Source organism: Galleria mellonella, unplaced genomic scaffold (genome assembly GCF_026898425.1).
Source record: "Galleria mellonella isolate WM207_F2 unplaced genomic scaffold, CSIRO_AGI_GalMel_v1 utg57, whole genome shotgun sequence".
Taxonomy (NCBI): Eukaryota; Metazoa; Arthropoda; class Insecta; order Lepidoptera; family Pyralidae; genus Galleria; species Galleria mellonella.
Window position 1 is genome coordinate 6,980,566 of NW_026442119.1, and position 27,802 is coordinate 7,008,367.

At 31.0% G+C, this 27,802-nt stretch overlaps 2 long non-coding RNA genes across 8 annotated transcripts in view; one reads left to right on the forward strand and one right to left on the reverse strand.

Moving 5' to 3' along the window:
• Positions 1–27,802, reverse strand: part of LOC128201653 (uncharacterized) — a 52,963-nt gene that overhangs the window by 14,888 nt on the left and 10,273 nt on the right. The gene's annotated exons all lie outside the window — the stretch shown is intronic.
• On the forward strand, positions 2–27,027 carry LOC128201652 (uncharacterized). 3 transcript variants are annotated; one of them, XR_008253351.1, is made up of 4 exons: positions 2–287; positions 922–1,040; positions 23,081–23,247; positions 23,464–24,875. It is a non-coding gene; the product is annotated as an uncharacterized LOC128201652 (long non-coding RNA). The 3 variants fall into 3 exon arrangements; XR_008253350.1 differs by lacking the exons at positions 922–1,040; positions 23,464–24,875 and adding an exon at positions 26,690–27,027 and having other exon boundaries at positions 10–287; XR_008253349.1 differs by lacking the exon at positions 922–1,040 and having other exon boundaries at positions 11–287.

The following is a 27,802-nucleotide window of genomic DNA, read 5'->3' on the forward strand; positions in this document are numbered from 1 at the left end:
CTGAAAAAGTATCTTGAGTAAATCCATATGCACATCTCTTTTGACACGCTGCATATCATAGTCTACGACTCATATGCCTCAACAAAGCCGTTGTGAATGATATTCATAACTGAAATGTCATGTCGCCAATGTGTTTACAAGACGAGTTACACTTCAAACGTCAGCGGTCTGTGATGTGGAGCTATGATTTTAAATTGTTAGAGAGCATTACTTTAAATTATTAACACTTATTGCTTGGAAAATATAATACATCTGGATATACTTTACGTATACTATATTACCTTAAGGTATGTATACGGCTTTTGGTTCGACAGTTAAGCTGATTTGGGTCTCGCTGTTTTTGATTTTTTTAGTTCACTTGTTGCCATTATTTAGATGACTGAATACAATAACATTTCAACCTATTATTTTTCTAATACTTCAACTAATTGCACATACTAGAAAAATATCACAAATATTTAATACACAATATAGTAATAATTATTCACATTATATGCTCCCACACCGGTGCTTTGAACGTGAATTGATATTGAAACTGTTATCTATAAAAAAGTAGTTTTTTTTAGCGGATGAAAACGTGCTGAAATATATTACTAAGAATAGGACTGCTTGTTTTTTCCTGTATCTTATGTATTAATCTAATTTATGCAGCTTATGTCTCGAAACTCATTACAATTATTTATTTGAACGGGATTTTGATGTAACAAATATTTACATTTATGACTAGAATAGGATAGAAAATTTTCCTTATTTTTGACGTTTTACACACGCACCATGCCCGACCCCCGCGCGGGTAATCATTGACACAAATTTATGAAAACCGTTTTAGTACAAGGGCTATGCACCGCGTGTGTGAAACGACTATGTATTACTTTTAATGGGTACTTTTACTTTAAATAGTGACCTTACCTGCGCTTTTAGTATACGCTGGTGGGACATAAGTGAGGGATCATAAGTGAGGATGAAATTGGTCAGTTGGCCTATTGTGATGAATCCCACAAGAATTTACCACGATGGTTTTTAGATGGAATCGTTTGAAGGTCAGTCTGATAGATCAATCTGTTATTGCTAATAATAGAGCATTTAAGCCCCGATACTAACAATTCTTTCCTTTCATGATTATCTATTAAAAAATAGTACGCAGTATGAAGTACTTACAAGGCTTACAAGCGTATCGAACCCTTGACTCTTTGGAGAGATTTGGTTTGGCATGTTCTACCGCTTGTACAACGGATTGTGCTCAGAGGAATTGTTCAATATTATGCCCACGACCACTTTCTACGGCGTGGGGGTTTTCAAAAGAAGGGTAAAGAGGTTTCTTCAGGGTCGGCGACCCACGTGTAATAACCCTTGTATTGCAGACGTTCGTAGGCTACAGTAACCGCTTACCATCAGGTGGGCCGTATGCTTGTTTGCCACCTCAGTGGTTTAAAAAAACTTTAATTGTTTTTTCTTCGTTTTAGCATAAATAGAAGGTAGATAAAGATAAGGTCAGGGTATTAAACTAGTCTCTATCTAAAGTAGATTACATAATTTGGAAACACTAAATATAACATTAGAATATATTCTAGTGTTATATTTAATGTTCTAATTACATACATTTGATTGATCAGAGAAGTACCTATTTTTTTTTTATTCGAAGTCTATAGCCAGCTACTTCCAAATAGTGAGGGGAAAGTATGGTCCTTCATTGGCACCTCTGCAGTGTAAATAGCGTCTTTCCATTTTGATCCACCTAGACTACTTTTGATATAAAATCACTCAAAAAAGAACTTGCAATATGCTAATTAAAAAAAATCTCAGTTGGTTTATATTTTAATTCCTTTAAATTTATTAATCAACTCTTGTTTCAACCATCATTTGGTGTCCTACTAGTTCATTATTGGTCCCATGCGTGTATGTATGGATATTATTGTTGGGGAAGCCATATGTATTATTGGATCAAAACCCGTTTATAGAGATGACGCACAAGTGTTTACCACCACGGAGAATTTAAAAATAAAATATAGCGTACCAACATAATAAAGCATCAACGGTTATTGCCACTTCAATTGTTATCTATGACTGATAAGGTGATTGCCAATTGACTTAATTACTTTTATGACTTAATTTTTAAGTTTTCTTTATACTTATTAATATTGCAATCCTTACGCCTTTTTTTCTTCCTTATCATAATCAATATCGTACACTAGTTGCTGCCCGTGATTCCATTCAGAAGGTATTTAAATTTAACTGAAAAAAATATTTACATGGACTAAAAAAACATAAAATTAATAATATTTATAAATTACTACCTTTTTGTTCTTTTCTTCGTACGCGTGGATTTCAGAAGAAAAAAAAAAAATTAAATAAATGGACCACTATAAAAATCGCATCCAATTTGGTGGAGTGGTTATAACGTGATACCGGAACAAAGGTACGGACAGATAGATAAAATTTCTAAAAATTATTGTTTTGATTTCTATTGCTCTTTTTAAGAAGATTATTTTAATTTCGCCAATGTACTTACAAACATCATCTAGTAATTTATTAAATTAACTAATGCAATAATAAAGTAAATCCCTAGCTAAAATCTATTTACAATTTTGCAGCATATACAAAACATAGTAGAATGAGAACTTTTTTCTTTTTGAAGTCTATTAAAACAGATGTTGACTCAGTTTTCTTATAAGATATACATACTGCATTTAATTTATAATTTCTTTGTACTTATTAATTTTATTATTATGTAAATTCTATTATGACTTAAAAAACATTTTATTTTTATTTTTTTAATATATACGATTATCTATTGTTTGTTTTTACAGCTAAAAATTAAGTTAATTTTAAATTAGCTCATAACTTGTATAATCTCTGACAAAGACTATATATCTTGTAAACAAGATCTACCTTAGTCCTTATTAAATTCTCATCAGTAATGAGATCTTATAACTCATGAGTACCTATTAGGGAAGTTCCTTTCCTACTTAAAGTACATAAGTGTTCTAATTTTTTAATTTAATTCGATTTGTCGTTCTGAATCAGCGGTGACGCTGACTGAATTATGCCGTCAGCTCGCCAAATTTGGGTTAAGCGATGAGTTCAATAGCTCCTTTGTTTTTATACTTCGTGTCTTTATATAGCGTTGCAAGCACGAAATAATCGGATTGTAAACACGTACTTATACGAAATTATGTGAATAAAATAATCATATTATCATCGAGCATAACGTTTTTATATCATGTCGGACTCGAATTTGTGTTAACCGTTTTTATTTCTGTCTTTATTAATCGTATTAAGGTTCTTTTGTTTTTATCATAAAGACATGTCTGTGTTTACACTCGTTTTGTTATATTAAAAATAGAAAATTAAAATGATGATTAATAGGCCGTCATGTGGAAGGTATGCTGGTACTATGTCAACTAGCATGTGATATATTCGCATAAATGCAACGTCAGTTAAGGGTATATCTTGGAATCTATATTTATTGGGCTTTTTACAATTTCCATTAGATGAATCAGAAGAATTTAATTAATCCATAGAGGTTTGAAATTCTTCTCTCACCTCTTTAATATTTGCAGCAACTACTATTTGGGTCTCAGTGTTCGGGGTGTAGGTTAGATCAATAGACCTATAATGCAAAACAACAGTTTTTCAACAGTTCACAATAACATTGAGATCATGTATCTCAATGTTATTGTGAACTGTTGAAAAGAAGTCCAAATAAAATTATTAAATACGAGTACAGTCTACCTTCGCGAATATGACAACGGCGATATTTGGTTTTCAACAGATGAATACGGTTACATTGGTTGCATTGAATGTATTCTTGTAAGAATGTTTATTAGGCTAAACAATTTGCATCTGGCACTTGATGTCTAAATTCAAATATTTTAAATGGATTTCTTTAAATTCAGCAACATCATGAGATGGCTTGTGAAACCATTCTGGCCTTTGCATAAATATCGCTTTCCAATCCTAATCAAGAATTTTTGGATTTGTAGTAAGTTTTCAAATCAACTTCAATTCAAACTCAATTATTTCGAGAATTCAATTTCATGTTTTCTGTGAATTAATAAATGTTGCAGAATAATTATTAAATAGTTCTATAAATATTCTGGTACAATTGGATTAAGAGTTCGGAAGATTAGCATTCAATCTTTTTCTACGAAGATATAATTTCGAATAGGCATTTGTCTAATCTTAAAAGTATATTCCATAATTACAATCTTATTTATCGACATACAATAATAATAAAATTATAATAACTTATTGTTTATGAGACTACGTGGTGAGAGTTGAGGTCTCACACTGCTTGCAAGTGATACATATTGATAGATGAATAAATTGATGAATGCTCTCTAGATATCGATATAATATGAGTAGGTAAAAGTAGATATATAGGTACTAAGAATGTTTACTCTGACGAAATCTGTTTTAGATCGATTGGCCGCATTCTATCACGCCTCGCTCAATTTAACCGTTCCTTATGCTATTCACTACAATTTGTGCAATACGTAAACACCGTTGTAGCACTGTTGGTAAACCTGGATGCTTTGTTTTTATTATACCTAGTTATTGTGAAAACCACAAATTGTAGGATGCTTTATGTAAGAGGCATACTTACATGATCAAACCTAACGATAAGATCATTTATTCAGAGTCATTCAAAATAATTGCTTCTATTCTAATATAAAATTTCTTCTAAAGATGAAATTAGACTAAAAAAACAAAGAACACAGCACGAAAGTAAGAAAGTAGTTAGCATTTTGTACATTGGATTACTTACGAAATACTCTCTAAAATCTGTACAGCAAAATAAAGAATATTTATAAAACACTTTTAACCATAAGCTCGTTGGTTTCGTTTAGTTTAATTACACTTCTGCAACTTTATGTAACGACATTTCTTGAATTTAACAAGCACATTTTAATGATTCATAGAAAGGTGTGAATTAGATGAAATGCAAGTATGAAGTTTAACATCATTTTACGAAACAGTATGAGTAAAATAACCATTTTAGAATCCATTTTAGTTGCTCGAGTTATCTACAGTTAGCTCGCTTCATAGTTCGAGTGTTGCTAAAATATTTGATCACGGCACCGTTATCTGACATCGATGGCTTGGTAGAATGTACCTCCGTGGCCATTCTACTCTAGATGGGCGGCCGTCCAGTCGGCACCTTTGTGCATTGACCCGTACATGGTAACAACAACCAACTTCCTACTTACCTCTATTATTACAGGTACATTCACCATGTTCCGGTTTTAGTTGGTCACATTATATTGTATGAAAATTTGGTTCATGAAAATATTCGGTTAAAATCTATTAAATTTATGTCTAGATTTTACCATATGATCATTGGCGTCTTATAAGACGAAATATGTATACTACCTTTAGGTCAAAAACTTTCATTCATTCAACGTTGTCAAAAAATAATGGCGACGTAGTCTAAACAAAACAAATATTAACTAATGACTTGATTGATTTATAATAGTATTGATTTCAATTTACATACCAAACTATTCCAAATATTCATGCCAGTTCATTGAAATTTGGCGTAGATAGTTTTTATTTTATATTTTTAATGGATGGGAATGATAGGTATAGGTAGTAAACAACCACGTTTCTTTATTGTTTACGAGTACGCTGAAGAGGATCAAGTAAAGATCAATATCTAAGGATGGAATCAGGTCATCGTGACAAATTCACTAGGTATTAATAGTGTTCAAGGTTTTATCTTGGACAGGATGTATTGCTAGAAGTGGAATCGTTAATCATCAATACTAACAATGCCTAATTTAGAAGTTACCTGCATATTGTCACCTTACATATTTATTTAATCCAACATGAATTCCAAAAATAATAACAATAAAAACACGTGGCAGTGAATTCTTAACGTGCCACGTGTTTTTTTTTTATTATTTAAAATAATTGGATATTTACAAATTTAATTTTCGTATAAGAAATAAAGAAAAGTTGCTTAGTTTACTTATAAGTAATCAAATTCAAATAAGAAAGTTTTTCATAGATAGCATTAAATAAATTATGATTATTCTTGGTAGAAATCTATTATATACTATACTATAATAGTATAATCAAAATTTTATTTTTTCACAATTGATTCCTGATTTATGAAGGGCCTGTATGCATAGGTAGATACTAATAGATAGTGGAAAACGTTTGGAAATGGATCGATTAGCGTCACATAATGTCTGCGATGCAGAGACAGACAATAGAGCCTTTTCCAAATATTAATGGCAAAAATTCTACTCATACAAATAACGTTGCTGAAATTTAATGAAACACAAACTTAAATTCACCAAGTAGGTATATGCTGATAAAATAATACCTATTTGGTAATTCGGATTTTAAGGAGAACAAACTCACTCAATCTCCATCTTTATTCTTCATTTCGGAGTCATGTTTCATAGTAGACTCCTTAGATGTCCTTGTTACTATGATTTAGGATGCATAGCTCAAAGTACATAATATCGAAAACCCGCTATTCTCGGCGAGGGATGAAGTATGCGGTTGCTTCGACATTCCTGTATAGAGATGTAATGATAGGCGATTGTTCCAGAAATTTATAATTGCACTATTCGATTAATCTGCGTATCGATACATTTTTCATCATTTTTTTTTATTATATACAATACTTAAGTAGTTATATTATTTTCAAAGCTTTATATATTCTTAATAATTTCTGAAGATCCTGAATAAAACATAAGATTTTAAAGTTTCAATAGAATAAAATATTTGGCGATTCATTCCAATGATTATTTGATTTAATATTTGTGTGTGACGTTTATTTTATTGTAGTTAATCAATAACTTCGTCAATTGTACACGGAGTTTGATAGATCTTTTTGCAATTGATAGAGTTTATACATATGTTGATCCCGTAGGTACCACCATATTGAACCTTAAATTATGTTTTTATTAGATAATTTGAGTAGTCACATACTCAGATTTTATAATTATACAATATAATTTATAATATTATTAATGAGCTTTATTCGACTTTTATTCGAATGATTCGTATACATTTACCCCATCTCTAGTAGACGGCCTCGCCATAACCGGCGGCGGTTCAGTGCGACGCTTCCACGGTGCATCGCTCGGACTGGGATGGGAACGCCGTGCCCGCGCGTTTCGCACACGCCAGAAATGGTTACGCCAGCTTTTTCGACAGCATTCTGTTGATACCAGCTGGAAGTAGTTGCGACTACTTCGAAACACTAAATTAATGTTATGTTATACCTAGTTATTGGAACCATTAAGGTAACAAAGGCGTTGTTTTATCAGTTATCATTATCATTCTAATTGTAGTCGGTGTAGATGAACGTTTAATAAAACTTTTATCGTTCTTATTATTATTACATTATTGCTTATTTTTGGCGTGAAGAAGCAATGTGTAGGTTATTTTATTCCAGTATTATAACGACAAGTAAAAATATAATATTTTGTAACATTTATAGTACTATTTTTGTATATAGGCAGTAGGTACAACTTATACTAAATTTTTTACAATTTCTTTTGACTATCCCATGAGAAAGGGTTTAATACATAAATAAATCAATATCAATATCTAATGTGGTTTTTACAAATCAAGTACGACAGAATATACGCGGTTGTTTGCGGGTTTATCTACATTAAAGAATACTTAATTTTTAATTATGTTACGTATTACTACATATTAATATTATAAATATAGACGTATTATACTGCTTAGTTTGGGTACCGAAAGTTAAGAATAGGCTTCGATCATCATCCGATATGCAGCGATCTAATAACTTGCCTGAAGATGCCTCGTTTAGAGGTGAAACACGTGTTGCAAAATACGCGCAAACAAAATGGCAGTCGGAAATTGATGGCTAATATGGAAGGTTGTAGTGGTTCTGGTAGTAATAATGGTGGTCAATCTTTGAGTGTTGGCTGTCACATACATACTAATGATAGCAGAATTAAATAAAATAATTCTAATCAATTAACCAATAATATGGACTTCCTATAGATAACATCTAGTTCAATAATATACTGCTTAGTGTTCACAGCTGTACGAGTAAACTGATTTTGACAGTTCTGGAAGAAGTCGGGAAAAAAGCTTATTTAGTACTCAATGTATATAACATTTGGATATTATAAATAAATTTCTAAAATTTTATGTAAATTTATTAAATCGCATTACTTCATCGACATATAGGTACATAAACTGTGGTCTTTCCTGAAATCCATAGGGTTTAATTTGTCAATTTGTTGGAATAGCTTAAGAGACCTGACTCCATCCTCGCTTTTCACTGATATCTCGCTTGCGTATTACGAGTACATCAATAAAATGGGTAAAATAATTACTTCATTTTTATTCTTAAAAAAAGATTTTTCGTTGTCAAATAGAATGCAGGCTATTCTTCCTTACGATAGTACTGAGATAAAAAAAAATTATGTCAGAGAAAATTACTCGTTTCTCTCTGTTTGCCCTTAGGGGGTCCAGAGTGAGATTTTAACTATTAGATGTAATCAATTCAGTAATAATAGAGTCCAGTAATAATTTTATGACAATGACTTGCGTTTGGTAATAGGCAATTTAACGTTATCGTTATAGTCATCGATAATCGACATAGGTATCAATATTAAGTAAATAACATTAGCATGTGCTGTCATTTATGTCGTATCAAAAAATAGATACGCCCTTTCTTTTATTCCAGTTTTTGTTATCATATAAAGATCAGTAGAAGTTATGATATTTGGGTTCAAACAAGAGTCTTAAAACGTATTTAATAACATTTTAACAACTAAATTAAGTTAACCTATATGAAATCAATGCAGCAAAAAATAGCTGGCTCCTGTTGCCAGGATTTAATCAAACGCCCTGATGAAGGGGGTTTCAGAATATTATTGTAAGAAATTAATTCTTTTGAGTAAAAATAATGTGTGTATTAACAAGAGCTCTCCCTGGATATTGCAAATTAAACAAGTATATGGCTCATCTAGGCTTATGCTCAAAAAGTCTTTGCAGATTTTGTCACAGTGAGGAAAGTGTTTTCCTTTGGAAAACACAGAGAATCCTAAATAGTTAAAAAAAGTTACAAAAACATTAGTAATCCTATCATTGATAGGAATTAACAGCGAACTTTAAAAAAGGTCGAGTACAAAAGATCATGGAATGGTCGCAGAGTCACAGGTTACTCTGTCTAAAAAGTCCGTCTTTCAATAATAATAATGTAACATCAATTGTCAAAAGGTAACGTATTTTATAAATAATATTAGGAACGTATAATTTATAACTGGCTAAGACCGTTAGCTCGCGGAATGGGACCACCGCTCTATCGGTACATCACTACCAATAAAATTGCCATTACATGATCCGTTCTAACATTTGATCGGTGAATTCTGGAATATAAAAAAAAAAAAACTAATATAATGACCAAATTAAATTGATGCTCGCGATTTAAATTGCATTAAATTTTATTTGTTCTTTGGACTTTTTTTGACGAATTACAAAATTAGTTTTCTAATCAGAAAATTAATTGAAATATCGAAATTTTTATCCTTAAAATTAAATTAATCGTTAATTTGAGACTGATAAAAAGTTTACACCAATACGTATATAAAAATGTACGTACGTATGTACCTTTACGTGATTTTTTAATAAATCGAAGCCAATAAATATCTATAATAATTTTATTCTGTGTTAATTGATTTCTCATATTTTTTTTCCATTTTCTTCTATTATTATTATAAGCTATTAAATATATTTTTCAAAATAAATTTTACAATATTATACTACTATAGGTAACTTCTTTCAAACTTTGCAATTGTGCAAGATTGTTATCATGACTACACACCATATTGAAGATACCTCCGCAATGACAGTAATTATACTACATCGAGAGTTACTTTGGTATTTAACAACAATATAACTAATACTTACTCTTAGAAATATTATTAAGGTTAACAATACAAGATAGCTATCACAATTATATACGACAATTTCATTCGACGAGAGACAGATCTCTCGTTATAGAAAAATCTAAATTTGAAATATTTAATGTACTCCTATAGTATTGGAACTACCTGTCCCCGGTATGAAACGTAGTTTTTCCTTGAATATGTGTCTAACAATGACTAATTAGTATTTCTTTTAACGCAAAGTCATGTTCACGCAACATGAAACAATGGACGATAGTGTGTGACAATAGTGGTGGTCGTGCGCACGCCCGACGGTGCATGCGATAACTACTCACGCTTAGATACGCGACTGTAATAAAATAATACAAAGCTCAGCAACTTTCTTTCATACCTATACAGGGTGTTACTTAAATATAAATACAAGGTGTCCACCAACTCCAACATACATACATTTTGCAAAATCTAACTAACTAGACTCGAACTCGAGGGAGGGTGAAGGGATTGTTAGTAATGCGGACTACCAGTTCCATTGTTAGCAACATACCCCGTCTGTCGACCTTTACGTGGTCCCTCCTGGAAACCATCGTGCTGAATTCCAGGTGTATTTATCACGATGGGCTAACTGACTAGCTCTTTCATTTTCACTTGGGTGAAAATGGTACCCATGGTGAGAGATGACCCTCACTGGTACCACGCGGTTTATACCAATAGCGCAGGCGGAGTTACCATTCTATTATCATCCATTAAAAAAAAAGACTCGAACTCGTGACTGGTTGGTTATTAAACAACTTGGCCACGCCCTTATAGTAGGTGTTTCTAAAAATACTGCTTTTTCTACTTTTCAAAGAAATGAAGTTATATGTACCTACTACGTAGCTACTTTCTAGACTTTGTTTTTTTTTAATTTCTTATTAGGTCAGTTACCTTAAAAAGCTGGGGAAAAATATAAGATTTGTTTTTGAAAGTCTTACAAGTGTGTAGTAATAATGTAAGTAAATAGGTTCTTACCTAATGACTTACCGTAACATTTTTATACCTAGTCGCATATTAACTTTTGAATATATATGTATTAAATATATAATAAAAATCTATAAAACTAATGACTACTTTCACTTAAATTGGTTAAGTTGTTAAGGTACCAAGAGGTATTAAAAGAATTCATTTTTACATTTATAATATTTGAATATTAATAAAGTTGGCGTGAGACAGTACAAGTTGATTCTTTTTTGTTTTCTTTTAGATTTCGCCAAGGGATATTATTAAAACTTCTAAATTCGTTGCGCATCTGCGACCTAGTTCTTGCTCCCAAAACGGTTGTTTGTAATACAAATATAGTGAATAGCATATGAATGGAAACTGGATTGAATCTTAAACACGTAGGTGAACTGGTGCGAGCCCAATATTAGGGAGATGAATAATAGACGGCCAAAAATATTATTTATCGTGGACCCCTTTTAATTACGAAAATGTATTGAACTTGTTCAAACTTGAATATTTTACACAACAAAAAATATTAAACACACGAATAAATTCGGCTCTCTTCAAAATTAATATCTTAAAAAATATATTTATAAAATATTATGTTTTTCTATATTTTAAAGGTATGAATTTTGATTCAAGACAATATTTGAGTCAAGTTCTTTAAGTCTTAAATTTTCTGATATATATAAATACCTAGTATTAGGTACATTTTGAAAAATACTCAAACCACTATATCTACAGTACCTCTAAGCATTCCGATAATGACAGTAATTGTTTCCAACAACTATTATAAGTGTTAATGCGAGTTATACTTCAATGTTCTAAAGTGCTATTAGAGGCGCCTAAGTGATTTTTTATCAACTTAGAAACGCGAATAAACTGATTGAAAGTGGCAACAGTAGGGGGAAAGAGATTGTTAGTAATTGAGACTGAGAATCCCATTGCTAGCAATATACCCAACCAGGTCGACCTCCTCGCGGTTCTCTCTGGAAACTATCATGGTTAATTCCTGATGAATTCATCATGATGGGCTAACTGACCTGTTTTCATTCTCATCTATCACCCTTCACTGGTGCTCCGCCAGCGTATCCAGTTAGCGCAGGCTGAGTTACCATACCATTTTCAACCATAAAAAAAAAGTGGCAACCGTTGCCTATAGGCATGAACAGTACGATGTACATAAGAAAGTACCTATAATATATCGTCCATGATACTTTTTATGCGTTGCAATTCCTAAGGACTAAGTTGTTATGCCTCTGTATCCTATTATTTAATTGTCATATCCCAACCTTGAAACCGAAACACAGTCATGCAAACATAACTGGCTAAACATGTAAATAGACATTTACGATAATAAATCATATTTAAGCATGTTGTGACCATAATATGGATTTACTATAAAATAAACCAAATAGATATAAAATATCTGTGTAAAATATTCGTTCATGAGAGCAATACCTTCGTAATTTCTATAAATACTTATTCACAATTGCTTATTGATAATATGATACACTCAAATTTAATTATCTTCTACACACATATTTTAATATGTATTACATTATTTCAGCGATAAAGTATATAAAATAAAATTTTTAAGATATTTAACAACAACAAATTTTACAAGAAACAAAATTTTCAAATGATTTACTTAATACCAAAAACTATTATTTTAAATTATATTTATAAACAAATAATATATTTTACCAAAGAGATATTTTGTATAAACGTCGTACACTTGATGTTTCTGCTGCCACACAAACTAACCACAGCTGCTAGCTGTGGTTATATGGCTGTGTTTCAATTTGAAATTACAATATAAAAAAAATATACAATTACTTATATTCATATACAATGTATGGAGTCTATTTAGCCCATAAAATGGAGTCGACGGAGTCAACCACAATGTAAGTTCAAGGTTATTTTAATTCTCTAGATATATCAGGCAGCCATGATCGCAATACCCTTGTACCTACATGGGGTCAGACCCACATGTGTCGGCTTTATGACCAACACGTTTATTGTTGTTTTTGACTGTATTTTATTATTTATAGCTTTCTGAAATATTATTCATACCATTATTCATATTATCTGTTAATTTATATTAAATATCAGTACAGTTGATGTTTATAACAAATCAACAGATAATACAAATCTTTTCTATAATCACGCCGCGTTTTCTGGCGTGTATTAATAGGTAATGGAAAACCAGGAATGTCATTAACATATTAGCTGTATTCTCAATTATTCAAAGCGATGTTCTTCTGTTTCATTCTATGGTACAGTCAGTTGCTTTCAAAGATTTCGGAATAGAAACACATAGTGTGTTGCTCGTTGTATTTATGGCATTACCAATGCGTGAGAGAGGAATTCATCGAGATATGTCACTTGGTTTTATTAGCCGTATAACCCTACCAAATTCAGATACAAACTCCTTGCATACTTTTTATATAAACTGTGTCGAATATATAATCTAGTAATAGAAATTAAAAATTTGTTTGTCAAAGTAAAAAATGTAATTTTTTACTTTGAACATTTTATATAATGTAACTGGAAGTAACGCTAATTATTTTATTTTTTACTATATAGTATTATTTATAGGTGTACACCTGAACCTTTCCCCTACCAAATACTAAAATATCACTATTTTTCCCATTGACTGTAATTAGTTATAAGCAAATCCAGATGTAATATTATTTATTGTAAATTATTATTTTATTTAATCCCAGATAACAGCAAATTTTACAAGTGACATAAAAAATAAACATTAAAAACATAAAACGACCTTCGTCACCAACAAGTGGCAGGCTGTTTTTTCTTCTTGTTGCGTGACAGCGTTCCTTCTTTGGTTGCTCTGGTCAATAAAGAGAATTTGTGATGTCATGTGGCGCCTCGTCATACCGCTTCAGTCATGCTACAAAAATAACCTCGAGTCCAAGTAACCCTAATACAAGCTGCTGAGGCCACCACATAACTTATTATTTTTAAAACCGATATGATCAATTTTTATTTGATGATTTTTAGTTACATAATGTTCTACATAAGTAGCTTAGATTATAGTAAATGTTTGTTACCTCATAACTCCGTCAGTTATAAACCGGTTTGAAAAATTATTTCTTTTTTATCTGAAAGGATATACGTACAGATTGGCCTTACAGAAATTTTTTCAAAATCGGTTCAGTAGTTTAATTTTTAAATCAGAAGATTTTTTTTATGGAATAAAATCTAAAACAATTATAAAAACAATGCATCTTAATTGAGAACCTTCCATTATTCTTTTTGAAATCAGTTGAAAACTCATTTCTGGGATAACAGGTTCACTTCATATTAAAATTTATTATAATGCTACGTCACTTTCCTTAAACTATGGTTGAATATGACGTTATTGTCGAAATCTATGACAGAGGTTAGATAAAATATTTTATTTGTTATCTAAATCGATTGGCGACGAGATGGCGTCTTTTTATCAAATATATATTGATATTATATCCTTCACACGTATACATATTTACCAACTCATATTGATATCATAGTGATTATGTTAATTACTTTAGTATCAAAGTTTATTGAATGCATATAGAGATTATAAAAAAGGCGGACTTACATTGGAATTCAGCTAAGAAAGTTGAGTAACAAATCGGAAAACCTAAAAAAAAGTATGTACATCTCATACTATCATAGTGTATCTAGTTAGCGATTTGGTAAGGGAAACTGTAAAGAACATAAAATATTCCATTAAACCTAGGGTTGCAACTTCAAAATAAAAAAAAAAAAAAACAGGATTTGAAGTCGGAAAAACCAGGACAATTCAGTTTAAAAACAGAACGCAGTAATATAGTTGTAATAGTTTAATTAAATGAAATTCAAGTAATTAAAATATTCGTATTTTTTAATAAAAGTATTTGAATAAAATTATGCGAGTTAAAAACTAGTTATTAAAATATAAAACAAATACTTTAGTTTGTAACAAATTTTTTAAACATATGTAGGTTAGTTATAGTATGTATCGAACATATTCTAAAATTATATTTTTTTTATTTTTTATTATACTTTTCAACCCCACTAAAAATCCTCCAGTGAATTAACAAATAATCATAAAATTGGTTACACTTCATATTTATGTTATATAGAGTTTTTATTATTGCAGCTATTGTTGTTGGCAATAATCTATTTCTTTCTTTTGACCACTGTGAATTTATGAGAGGAAAGTATCGCCACATTAGCGTTATGACCCGGTATACTAAATACATATTCAACCACTTGCCGTAGATCTGCAAACTGTTCCTCAGAAGTGCATTCCTTGAAATGTGTTAGCTAAAAGACGTTTAAGCTGTCGTCTTTTTGAGAAGGATTCAAATTTGTGCTAAAATTTTTCAAATTAATAATTAAAAATTAATTAATTGTTCCAATCCAGCAAATTAGACCCTGTTAAATCAATTCAATTGAAAACTTTTAGATCCTCAAATGGTTCAATCCACATTCTCAAATAGTCATTGATTTTATTATACAAATCTTTAATTTTAGTTGAAAATTCTTCCGTATTCTTACATTCGTTATGCAACTTTTTTTAAATTGTCCTTAGAGAGCGAAATTGTTTCTAATGCTTTCCTCTAGTAATGAAATAACTTTGCCCAAAATTTTCCTGATTACGAAAACACTGTTCTCTTTTCTTTCTACTCTTTCAATATTTGTGTGAATTTTAAAATTCAAAACCCCAGAACGCTGCTTAGAAACTATTCAGAACGCCCCAGGACACTACAAAAACAATGACACGTCTTGGGAAAACAGGACGGTTGGTAAACCCGTACTTACGTCCAGGAAAAGGAGACTATCTTAGCCATCTTGAAGTATGCCAACGAGTTATCAAGTCTTTAACGAAGGGCTCCATACAGGATCCTTTATGCGACCTCATTCTATGGATAATAATAACTTTAAGAAAAGAGTATATTTTTTTGAAAGACCAGCATCTGCAATTCCTCCAATGTTACAGATGTTTATGGGCGGCAGTAGTAATTTATCTATCAGGTTAACAGCATGTGTATATATATATATATATATATATATATATATATATATATATATATTGTATATGTGTGTGTGTGCATGCGTGTGTGTGTGTATTATTAGTATAATATTATACTAATAATACTGAATACACAGAGGATGCTAGGTACACATTGGATATTAGAAATAGAATAATGGTGTCTTCAACACTAATAAACATGTTTGAATATTTAAATAAAATCTATTTATAAAGTTCAACATAAATAGAACTTTTTTATCTTATCTATACGGGTTAAGCTGCTGGTCAGAGTTAGGTTACAAGTATCCAATAATATGCATAGATATTTATAAACTTATCAACAACTAATCTATATTCTTTGACTTAAATCAAACATGCATTACGTATAAATTATCAAACAATAAGTTTTTAATCAATTTATTTATTAATAAATAAGAATTTAAATTACATATTTTGATATTTATTTTATAATTCCTATTTGTGGGCGAAAGGACTGTAAGCCGGTATGGAAACACGGTGTCTTTAGGAAATAATATAATTATAAAAAAATATATATAAAGCAAGAAATATGAAAAAGGAAAAAACCTTTTTAATAAAATTAAGAAAAGAAATCTTCAACTTAGCTGAAATCGCATTATGAATCATAAAAATGCGGTAGAATCGTAAAAAATATTTAACCGTAAATACTTAAAATTTACTTGAATGGATTTTATTTTAGTTTTGAATACAAACAGCACCATGAACATCATATAATATCCTGTGACGCCATGACACTGATTAAGCGTTGCTAATTGATTTTAAATTAATAACTTCTTTTTTTCTTTCCTGGATAATTATTATTTAGTTGTGAATAAAAATGTTGCATTAATAACTAGTAGCTTAGATTAATGAATCTAATATAAAGACATATTTATCAAATAAGACACAGGAAAACTATTAGGTTGTTATATACCTGCAATATTCCAACCTTATATAGAAGGAGTATAAACATGACTCCCTTCGGGTATGACAGAAGCTATTGTTAGTTATGGGGACGCTCGTTCCCGTTGTCAGCGATATAGACTGTCAGTTCGAGCTCCATACTTATCCCGACAACCATCGTTGGTGGTAGGTTAAATGATATGAATATTTTCTCTCTCACTAATCATCCTTCAATTATTTTGTGATAAAAATGGAATGTTATCCTGGCCGGTTACCAATAAGTAATGATAGATGAAAACTGAGGTCAGTTAGCCCTTCGTGATGCATTGGTAGGAAGTAACCACGATGGTTTTCAGGGAGTTTTTAATGAATTATAATGATATGGTAACCGCTTCTTCGCCATCGGTATACGCTGGCGAGATACCAGTGAGATTTGATAGGTGAGAAATGAAACAGATCTATCGGTCAATTGTAACGATTCATAAAGAATTAACAAAGACGGTATCCAGAGGGACCCGCGTGGAAATCCACCTTATAGGGTATATTAATAGCCATGAGGCTGTTAGATCCTCATTACTAATAATCCCTTTCCCACCGGTTTCCAGGGAGAACCGCGTGAAGGTCGACCAAACGAGGTTAATTGCTAGTAATGGGGTCATTCGCTCCCTTTCATTATCCTTCATTTGTTAGGTTGCATATGTTCATTCATATGTTGGGTAAACACATATCTATTCAAATAGATATACGTACCTACATATATATATATAATATTACCAGCCCTACTGGGTCAACGTTGTGATTTTTGTTACGTCGCATACCGCAATAGTCACCATTATCAGTTTGGTGGAACTGACCGATAATAATAAACTAAAATAGAATGTTATAAAATTGTGACATAACCGTAAGAATGATTCTTTTGACGTAACTGTAATTTATATACGATCTACAAACATACGTACCCATACATCGAAAATTGACTGAAGCTAATAGGGTTGACAATCGCCAATATTTAAGATGAGTGCGATCATAAATAATTTTGAATTAAGAAATAAACAAAATGGTATTAAAAGAAAATAGTGGTTAAACAACCACTATTCTCTAGGTACTCAAGTTCCTTTCCTCTAGGTAGTGTTTACTACACTTGAGTACCTAGAAGAAAGGGATTGCTAGTAACGTGGATAGGGTTGCCAACTATACTATTAAAAACAGTATTATGCTGTTTTCACTATATTATACTTATTACTGTTGAACAAAAATAAAATATACACAATGCTATTTTCAACATCAAAATGTTTAACACTATAACTGTTACACTTAGACACTCGCACGAATTTTTTTTTTATTTAGTCAGAGGGCGCTCTGTGGAGATTAATTTAATGAAAAATAAGCATCTTATTTATTTTAATTTTAGTTATAATTATGGTGAGGCATATGAAGTTTTCAAAAAAGACTGTAAATTGATAAGCTGTTCGAGAAGCTTTAAAAATATGTATTTAAATCATTGAGTTAATAAAATTCCTACTGTTCATTTTTATAAAATACTGTTTAATATACTTCATTTCTTAAAAAAAAAGTTGGCAACTCTAAATGCGGACTACCAGTGCCATTTCTGGCAATAAACCATGTTTGGTTAGTCTCCACGTGGTCCTCTCTGGAAGCCATCGTGCTGAATTTTAAGTGTATTTTATCACGATTTGCTAACTGACCTGCCTTTTCATTCCCACCAATCATCCCTCATTGGTGCCCCACTACCGTAAGGTACCGTTAGCGCAGGCGGGGTTACCATTCCATTATCATCCATTAAAAAAACTTGGGTACCTAGCTACACCTACCTGCCATCGTGACAATGGGTAATGCCATGAAATGTAATGTAATGAAAGTAAAAATATGCCCACATTTTAAGTGAGTGCATTTATAAACAAAGTAATTTTGAATTGATTAATAAAAAATATTGATTTTTAAAAATTAACAAACCTATTTGCATTTTACAAATACTAAATATTTTTAAAGTATTTTTTTTTGTAATAAAACAGAAAAAACGATTTTTTAAAGTATTATTAAATAATACTTATTCAAATATGTATTATATCTCTGATAATTATACTTATGCCAATTTTTTATCATAAAAAAAATTCGAAACGGGTACGATTGAAATATGTACCCCCACTTTTATTTACTAATTTAATGTTTTTATTTATGTATAATAAAGTCACTTGAGAAATTAATATTTTGTTTCACAAATAAGTAAATTTTAATCCTGATACTAAGAAGAGAGTTAACAATTATTTTTTTAATTTTTTTTTTTTGAATAGCATAATATGCAAAAAAAAAGAAACAAACGAATTGTTTCGGAATAAATTTGTACTTTTCCTCCTGTCATCCTCCTAAAAAAGAAATTAGATATCAACCCAAACAAAAAAAAACATTCTTTGGAGAATCACTTTGCATTCTGCAAATAGATAACATAGGTATTTATTGTTTGAGTTCGAATAGATAATGTAAGGTTATTGAGGTTATAATTTGTCGAATTAGGACAGAGTGTGGGCGGGAATAAAGATCTACCTACCATAAGCTCACTGTCTCACATAATACGATTTAAATGCAGGTCGTCGTTCATTTATCATTAGATTATACCATTTAATTATAATATTATTATTACTATTATTACAGTCAAAAACTAACATACGGGGCACTACACGTGATAAAATAAAACATATTAGGGTCGATCCTATGGCGCCTTTTCTCTAAACCTATGTCTAATATTAAAAATTAATTTTGATATCATAGCGAAACCTCTATTCTAAGGATCAATATGAACAAAATTTTTTATATTTACTGTTTTTTATTTTTATTATTTACAACTAAAGACAAATAATATATAATAACTCAAATATGCATTTATATCTGTTTGCAGTATTTTTGCCTTTAGATAGGTATGAGATATATAAAATTTTAATGATCAGACAGAGTATTAAATTGTATTTAAAAACAGCTGGACTGTATTAATTTAAAATTTTCATACATTATATCACTAGTTTAAAACTGACTTTAATACTTTTTGTCGGTTTACTTTCATATTGATGTTATAATAGTCTAAGTAATTTTGTTAAAATTTATAATAATTTAACTGGAAATCGTAATATAAAATTTTATTGGCACGTCAACCTACAACGTTTTCTTTAAATAAAAATATATAATTACACTTAAAATCCACAAAACGTGGTTGGAAGCAGATTTGCGCGGCAGCGTGGTTGCGACCCAGTGCAGGCGTAATGCGGTACAATCACCGTACGTTCCCGTGAGAACCGATATGCCGAGCCCGCACTCGCGGTCGCTCCACATAAAAGGTCAAATACCGAGGCACTGTCGCGGACTAATTTTCGTTAGAAACCTTTTCTATATGAATGAAAATAATACACTTCGAAATAAATATTTTATTAATAACACTATCGAAACAAAATGTAACACGAAGAGTGCTGAAAACGAGTCGAGTGTACGGATAGATTTAGACAAAACAAAGAGAACAGAACAAGTAAAGACCGAAACATGCAATTAGCTAGATTATATCTTTTAGTTTTAACTCCAATTAAAAAAATATGCTAAGAGATGTTCTTTGGCTCAGAAAATTCTCGAAAATACTTTTCTGATTAGACTTGTGAGCTTATGTTCATTCTCCGCTTGCTCCTTTAACTATTCTTTAGAGGATTTTTTGACTGTTCAAAGAATATTTTTTAATTCCTCGGCTGTATTGGTAATGGACAATATTACAAAACATAAGTAGGTGGAGAAAGTGCCCATGTTATTTTTCTGCTGGTTCATAGCCTTCTATTAAAACTGTTGTTCGGCCTTTGTTTGTTTCGGTTTCTCTAGTCATTATTAGCGCTTTTACATTAACCAAAATTTGAAGGACAAGTAAAAGAATGTGGATTTACTTGCTTGGTTTAAATATAATTTTATTTTTATCACAATTGGGAATACATTTGTTTTTCTGTTATTATAGTATTTAAAACTTTGTGATAAGTATATCAAGTAGACGCCGTTTAAAATCTACCTTCATGCGGATTTTTTCAAATAAAAAAAACCGATGACTTCTCTCCCGAATATCATTTACTCGATATTCTAAGCCCAAGATAAGAACGCCTTCTGCGGACTTGCCCTTTGTTTTCCCTCAGAATATTTACTGAGTAAACATATTTTTTCTTCCGTCTGGAAGTGTAATAGTATCTAGTTTTTCTAAGTGTAAACATTTCTTGTAATCGTTTGTACCTATTGTTAGTTTACTACTGTAATTTTTGGAAGAAACAATAAAAAATATATGTCTATTATCAATACTTCCAGATAATTGCTCTGAGTCCTCTGAGTAACTTTACATTTCTAACTAATATGACATGGGCTTTTGAAAGAAAAATGTGGACTTTGTTAACCACATTTTTAAATGATTAACTAAGTACATTTAAATGAGTTTACATGATAATAATTTTGTGAATTCGATGGCTAATTAATCAAGAATTCAAAGAAATACTGCTATGGTAGATATTCTTTGCCAAGAAGATAAAAGTGAAAATTTAAAAATAGGTACCTACCTACAATTTCAAAAATGTACATAGTTGTACTTGAGAAACGTAGACAAGTACAGTAGAGAAATAATTAGATACAAGTCACTTGTACAATTCTTGCTAACAACATTGTGTGAAAATATTGAACAATAACTACAAAAAGCTACGATTCTCAAAGAAACTACTCATTGAAGACGTTTACACGTACTATTATAAAGTGATCTACCCTGCCCCTATAATAATACCCAAAAGTAGATCCCTTGGGTTATGGTTTCTTATACATCGCAGCTCATATATGAATGGTCAACCTATGCACATGCTGCTCCATTGATATTCCTTCACACGGACACGAGGCGACAAAAAATAATACTAAAACCGTTACGCTCCCAAAAAAGTATTCCCATAACTCATTGAATATGTCTCATTGATAAACTATTGCTTGTTGTATGATTGTATCTACTTATGTTTAGTTGTATTTTAATACTGTAATAATTAAATTATAAAGTATATTTTAGTAATTACTTTAATTTGTTTTGGTTGGGTACATATATCTTATTATATTTCTATATTCTTTATATTTCTTTTCTCTTATCTTAATATATTTCTGCGGTTATACGTAATATATTATGTATAACAGAAATATATTAATAAAATGAGCTCTTTTCATTAGAATTTCTTTATTATTAACAGGTATATAATAACAGTGTATATTAACTAAAATAACTTAAAGTATTTAAAAGATTCTGGAGAGTTCTTCAAAATATTTACAAATCATTAAGTGGCTAAATGTATCCGCTTTTAGTCGTTATTTAAGAAACGGAATTTAACGTTTCTGGTTTATTCTTTCAATTAAATAGTTATCTAATCTTATCAGGGTCATACAGAGACAATTTATGAGTTTAAGTTTATGAGTATGTTCGAAAGTAGATAATCATTGATGAAATAATAACGAATTCGTAGGTACAAAATTTTGTTATATAATATTTTAATGGTAAACCTTATACACTGCCACTAGGGCAATCGACAAAAAATAATGAAGAAAACACATGGACCACATCAAGTCACATGTGTAGGTACAGCGTGGGACCGGGACGGAGTTTATTCCATCAATGGAGCCCTGAGATAACAAGAGCTATGACTACATTGACAATTCTTAGTATTGCTTTGACAAAAAACGGACACATTTCCTGCTGACTGCTGATTCATTTTGTAGATTGCTACATAATTGTAATACTGTTCTATGATAGTAAATTATAACTATGTAATAATAAAGTTTCATGTTATCTGTGACTATATATACATGTCTATATAGCTATATGATATAGCTTTAAATCTTAAAATATCTTTATAAAAAAAAACTATTTATTTAATTAATTATATTTTATTGTACACACTAATACTACTTAAAATTATGAAAGAGGTAAGCAAATTAACAAAGGCGAGCTAAACTCTAAAAGAGTTCTCTTCCAGTTACAGATACATATATGAATATATATCTATTTAAATATATTTTTATTGAAGCAGGCAGTTAAATTACTAATTGTTGTCATATTCAAGGGTCAATGATAATTGGACAAATAGATTGATAGCACTGAATGAATGTTGATTGTATACAAGTACGTAACTACATATATGTAGTTAAGAAATTCATTCTTGCACTTTTAGATTCTAAAAGTCGTAACTAACTAACAGAACAACCTTGGTTATCTCAGCTGGAATGCTGCTGTAAACGGGCAGAGGGTGCATTAAGCTATCATGCCATCAACATGGCCGTCTGGTTTCTTGAGCAAGCTCAGGAATGTCTGCGAGGCGAGCCAGCAACCCGAGACGGAAGGAGCAGCGGCGGAAGCGGTGTACCAAGACACATTTTTATATACAAGTAAGCTTATAAATTTATTTATAAACAAACAAGTTTAGACTCTCTTTAAATGGCATTCAGTTGAATAGTGGGGTTTACAATCATGATACTTAATGCGTTCTGATATTGTCAACTTATACACTCTGACTCACAAAGCTTAATGGCCTATGGGCATACGATTGAATAACCTATTTCAATTCTTATTACTTGGTACTAATGTTGAATATGTTACGACAGAAGAACTTTTGTAAGACTAGAAGATTCCAAGGGACGATGATCACAACGCGCAACCGTCTCGCTCCACTGTGCCGTGCATCCTGCCCGAGTACAAAGTTTAATTTTCCAAGTATTTTTCCTTTCTTGAAACTTCGTTTTTGCATAATAATAAAAGTTTGTGACAAATGCAAAACAACAACTGATATTATTATTTATAAACAACATGACTCATTTTCTCGCAAGATAAAACATTCTGATTAAATTACGTAATTATAATTAATCATACATATTTTTTACTAACATGTCTAGAATTCAGAGAAATAATGTTTAGTAATTGTTTGCAACTAAAGCTGATTAAAATGCATAATTTGTATTTACTATGGACACACATTCCTCAATACTGAAGCTGTAGGCTTTATTGTGATTTTAAATTTGATTTATAGATTTCTATGGACTTAACGTGACTAATATTAGAATTTGAAAAAATATTTGTATGCTGTTTGTTACTTAATCACAATGAAAAGGCTAAACGTATTTGATTGAAATTTGGACACATAGATGATACACAGTACGTATATATTACCTACAATAGATACAGATACTCACGAAAATAACAAAATAATTTTAAATAGATTAAAAATATTGATTCTAACCTAAATACTCGTATTTAGTAGAATTACATACACTACAAAATTTTACTACCAAGTACCGAACTAGATTCTTAGAATCAAAGATAGAAACGCTACGTTTAAAAACTTAACCTATTGTAGTTTTGTCTTCAATAGATGATTCTTTAAAAATTGATTAAAAATATTTATTCTAATCTAAGTACTCGTATTTCATAGAATTACATTCACTACAAAATTTGACTACGAACCACCTAAGTTCTTAAAATCAAAAACTGAATGCTACGTCTTAAAACTTAACATATTGTAGTTTTGTCTTCAATAGGTAATTCTTCGAAAATTTATTAAAAAATATTGATTCTAACCTAAGTTACTCGTATTTAGTAGAATTACAGTTACTACAAAATTTTACTACGAAGGACCGAACTAGGTTCTTAGAATCAACGATTGAACGCTTAGTCTTAAAACTTTACGTTTTGTAGTTTTGTCTTTAATGGGTAATTCTTCGAAAATTTCAAAGTTGGTAACAAATATTATTGCTATTCATTTCTTTTGTTTACTTCATTTTGTAAACGCTTAATAGCGTCATAAATTGCTCCTGACGATTGTTGATTAAACAATTGAACGGGTCCCGCATGTTTTGTTCGGCTCAATGTAAACTGTTATTGGAAATCAATTGACATTGACTGAATGCATCATTGGTTCATTGTCATAGTTTACTTTATTATTATTTTGTAAATTTTTCTCAAAAGGGGGGAAAAGAGGCTTCTTCAGGGTCGGCAACGCGCGCGTAATAGCTCTGGTATTGCAGGCGTTCATAAGCTACGGTAACGGCTTACCATCAGGTGGCAACCAAGCGTACGGCCTGGTTGCCACCTCAGTGGTATAAAAAAAAGTAGTTGTTGTGAGTTTTGCTAGATATTTAAGTCTGTCTATGTAACATTCAGATAAAATTACTCTTTTAATAAAAAATTAAACTAAATCTTCCAAAAGTTTTATTACTCAGTAATGATGAACTCACATTTTAAAATGGCCTACTTGTGTATAATTGTAAATGATAAATTTGATCTAAATAATAAAATAAAAATTGCTTTAGCGACAATAATACAAATTATTGCAATTAACTTAATTGACTCTAAATGGACTCTAGTGACATAACTCACCTATCACATCTTTGGAGCAATAATTGTCTACATTCATTATTATATTAGATTACAATCTTAATCTTACAAACAGATATATGGACGGAGCGGATTACGAGATCACGATGAGCCTATTGACCTAAGCCAGTGATCGTTCAGGTGACCCTAACTTCATTCTCATCAATTACTTCTCCCTAGAACCCCGATAGCATATCTATTCTATTGTGTTATCATTTATTAAAAAAAAAGATAAATGCATTCATTTTCGCAATCACAATAATATAACCAAAATTGGTGTTATTGTATGGTATATATCTAAATAGTGGTGAATCGTGACGTTACTCATTATTCATTGGCCAGTTTTTGCAGTGAAAGTGAGGTTGTGGCGCTTTCTATCCGTCACACACACAGCTGCCGCTTGCGAAAGCCACAGATAAGTACCTACTACTCATTCAATTCATTTCTAACTGGAAAACAAACTCTCCATGTATATATACATGTTTTATGAGCTTTTATGTAAGTGGCTTTGCTTGCGGACAGTAAATTTTCTTTCCACAGAAACATTGATTAAGTGTGATAAAAGATTGGCTTGGTTATGTCCCCCCTGGCAAACGCTACGTTATGTTAAATTCATAACAATTGATTTAAAAACATGTCTTTTTTATACAATTTAAAAAGGTAACCTGGTCGCCGCTTGATGTAAGCAGGACCAAAAAAAACTATAAAATATGCCCTTGGCTACCTCTTATGCGTTATGCTTCCTACTGAAGGGCTAATGTAAGTCATGCCCTCAACTGAAATATAGATATAGCTTCATGGTTGCTAGTAGCTTTGGTGCCATAAGATCAACAAAATTAATAAAGAAACAAATACAATATTAGAGTAGATTGTTTGTCGTTCTTTAATTTGTCTTATTAAGGACAGATCCGTCAGTTTTTCGATTTTGCAGTAAAAATCTAGTTGGTTATGATTTACATTCTAAAATGTATTCTAACAATAAATGGACGAACCGTTCTAATTTGGTCTATATACTGTTATTTTTCCTTCTTTCACTGACATCCTTTGCTCCTCCAGTTTACGTAACATTTTTCCACAGCGGCGTGTGTGGAGAGAAAACTTTTATGCACTTCTACACGTTAAGGAAAAATTACACTAGCTATTCCAATGCTGATATTCTAAATCCTTCTGCTGACTGAATAATCATACTTTGAAAAAAACTTATGGTAAGTGAACTATGAATGGTAGTCACTGGCTCTCATTGATGTATTTATCTCTTTACGTGCGTTTATTTGACAAAGGATGCATTGGTGCAGTTTCGAAATTACCTAGTATAATAAACTAGTTCTAGAACTATCGAGACTATTATCTATAAGTATACGTAGAGTTAGTCATGGTTGCTCAACTAAATAATCAACGCATCATTATAATTGTACCTACTGTTTAATCTCCTACCCCTGGTATTTGTGTTTGTTTCTACAGACAATAGCTCATATGAATTGTATGAGACCAATACATGTATTACTGAAGTCGGTGAAGAGACAATGTCCATTGTGTGAACCTCATGGAAGCGACATGAAACCATCGTGAAACAAGATCCTTGCAAAGCCGCTAATGTGATGCGTGCACAGCGTATGCGTGTCTACAGTTCAGAAGAAAAGTGACGATAAATTGAATTTAGAAAAGCTTTGCAAATAAATAAGTACATATCTACTTATACTTGGTACTTACTTATACTACGTAGTTAACTGGTTCTTACTATATATTTTATTGAGATACTTTTATTTGTTAATAAACAAATATCCGGTCAGTGCACAATACTTGTCTGTAATATTTTTTATTACTTTCTATTTTTTATATATTAATGTGATGAATTGTTTTATATTCGTTTATTTGAAATACACACATCGTCCATAATATGTAATCAGGTAAAGTTTCTTTATTACGTTTAATAACATAGAAATAGATTGTATATTATAACATGGCATGCACCTCCAAAATCCAAAGAATGAAAAATATGTGAGTAAAAATATTTACAAGGTTTCGACTAAGGAATAAAGTAAAAGTAGAAAATAAAATAAAATATAAATACTTCTCTGCCAGGACAGCTAGTGAAGACGTTTCCTCACAAACACAAAGAGTACGTCACGTCACACATTGAAATAAAAATTTGGAGGTAAGTGCCATCAATATAGACAATCTATAGTTATTATTATAGTTAGCGATGGTACCTCCGCGTGAATAAATAAATGAAACGTGATCAGAGGAACTCAGTAGGTAGTGTGAGTGATTGGAAAATCAACAATTAATGAGGTAGTCGGACTGGCTTATTTGCTGTCAATTATGCTTTACTGTACAATAAAGGGGTGCTGATATGGTAGTACTTTGGTGCATGCGTCAGATTTTATACCAAGTGTAGACAAATAACATGAACCTACATAACATCTTAACAAATGAAAATTATAACAACTCTTCTTCAAACAATTAGATCACTTACATAACTTCTGCATTAAGTACATAATTATAAATTACATAAGGTTGGAACAAGTTACACATTCTAACTGGTGTTTTGTACTGTCAAAAATGCCAATTTAC